Consider the following 2,248-nt stretch of genomic DNA (forward strand, 5'->3'; position numbering starts at 1 on the left):
AACTCCTGGGCTCAAGCGAGTCTCCTGCCTCCACCTCCCAAGTAGCTGGGACCACAGGCGCCTGCCACAACGCCTGGCTATTTTTTGGTTGCAGCCATTATTGTTGTTTGGCAGGTCCGGGCTGGATTCGAACCTGCCACCTTAGGTGTACGTGGCTGGCACCTTAGCCACTTGAGCCACAGGCGCTGAGCCTCTCCTAGACCTCTTAATGCCCAAGACTGGAGACTGTTCTCTACACTGCACCTGAGCAGGGTTCCCATGGGAAGCTTATGGAGTGTGTTTGTAAAATCTATAAATTGGAAGGGAGAGTTGATTTCCAACCTTGATCATTTCAAGTAGATGAAACAACTATTGAAATAGGATACTCAGGGATAGATTTTAGAGATATCTGTCTCACAAATGTTTAGGCAGCAACTTGTCAGATTTCCTTTTCAATGTCACTAAAAAATTTACCCTGATAGGTAATGGGGTTCTCTGGAAACATTATTTGATATCCTCAGATAGCTTAGTCTATAAATTTGCTCTTTATTGTGATACCTGTGCACTATTTTTTGCTGTGTTATTTTATCATAAAGATTACTAAGGTTAAGATTTCCACTGTCTGCGTATTGATTTGTCACTAATGATTGCAGGTTGAAGATGACAGTGATGCAGAGACCTATGGAGAAGAGAATGATGAGCAAGGAAATTATTCTAAAAGAAAGATCGTCTCTAACTGGGATCGATATCAAGATATTGAAAAAGAGGACAATAACGAAAGTGGAGGATCACAGAGGGGAACAGATTTCAGTGTCCTCCTCAGCTCAGCAGGTATGATGCCAACTGCATGCACACCTCGCGCTTTGAAGGTTGCATAGGCAACCTTCAACTTATGTTACTTTTTACATTGTGTTTTTATAACTACCAATTTATCCTTTGCTTGTTTATTTATTTACTTGGGGTAGTCTCTGTTGCACTGTGCAGAGTGCTGTGGCCTTATAGCTCACAGCAACCTCAAATTCTTAGGCTCAAGTGATCCCCTTGCCTCAGCCTCCCAAGTAGCTAGGACTACAGGCTCCCACCACCATGGTAGGTTAGCTTTTCTATTTTTAATAGAGATGAGGCTTTGCTTTTGCTCAGGCTGGTCTAGAACTCCTGGGCTCAAGCAATCCACCTGCTTTGGCCTCTCAGAGTGCTAGGCTTACAGGTGTGACCTACTGCGCCCCACTTCTTTGTTTTTTAGATTTTAAATTCAAATGAAGGACAGTGTTTCTAGGGGTTTGCAAGGGAAAATCAAGATGTTTAAGTGGTAGTCAGGGTTTCCATGTACTGATATGGAATGACTGTAGTCCCTGGGATGGAGAAAAGGCTTTTATATAACTGGAAAATCCTGACCATGCTACTCTAAATTTGGTTGTCTGAGAAACAAATATTTTTTATTTTGAAGGAAACAGTACTTATGTCTATGGGAAGCATTATAAATTTTCTGCTATATGTGTTCTCTTTTTCCTTCTTTTTAAATACCCAGGAATATGTGTATTAGTGGATAGACACATATTAGAGCTGTATCACCTAAACATCAAAACTTCGTGGTGTTTTGCTTCTGTGTCAGGAAGGTGAAAACCCATTCCTTCCGTGACCAGCTGTTCCCTAAGATTGCCTCCACCTTCTATGATGTGAAAGTGAAGAGCAAGCAATAAAAGGAAGCAACGGAGGGCTGGGTGTACCCATGGTCACTCTCTAGTAGGAGGTAGCGTGACAATTTAAAGGATAAGTGGAGGATAGATTAGTGGCTGCCAGGGGTTAGGGATGGGGTGGTGGGAAGTGGATGTGCTTATAAAAGTGCAACACAAAGGATCCTAGGGTGCTAAAACTGTCTGGTATCTTGACTGGTGGTGGATACATGAACCTACATGAGTGATAAAATCATGTAGAACTTAATAAGCACGCATGTGCACACAAACAAATCTGAATGAATCTGAGTCAGGTTGGTGGTTCGTCTCAGTGTCAATATGTCATTGTCCTGGGTTGTGATGTTATAACTATAGTTGTGCAAAATGTTATTGGAGGAGACTGGGCAAAGTATACGAGAGATCTTTCTGTATTATTCCTGACAATTGTATGTGAAATCTACAGTTGCTTCAATAAAAGATATAGTGCCAAGTTAAAAAGATTTAAAGGATGAAGATGCGAAAAACAGAGACATAAAACAAAAATAATGTTTTTAGACTGTTTTGAATTCTCTTTTCCCCACAACTTTTATGTTGCT

At 41.2% G+C, this 2,248-nt stretch overlaps 1 protein-coding gene across 1 annotated transcript in view; it reads right to left on the reverse strand.

Moving 5' to 3' along the window:
• CHRM5 (cholinergic receptor muscarinic 5) overlaps positions 1–2,248 on the reverse strand; it is a 77,521-nt gene that overhangs the window by 53,460 nt on the left and 21,813 nt on the right. The gene's annotated exons all lie outside the window — the stretch shown is intronic.

The sequence above is a fragment of the Otolemur garnettii genome, unplaced genomic scaffold (assembly GCF_000181295.1).
Source record: "Otolemur garnettii isolate 467f Iridium unplaced genomic scaffold, OtoGar3 scaffold00050, whole genome shotgun sequence".
NCBI lineage: Eukaryota > Metazoa > Chordata > Mammalia > Primates > Galagidae > Otolemur > Otolemur garnettii.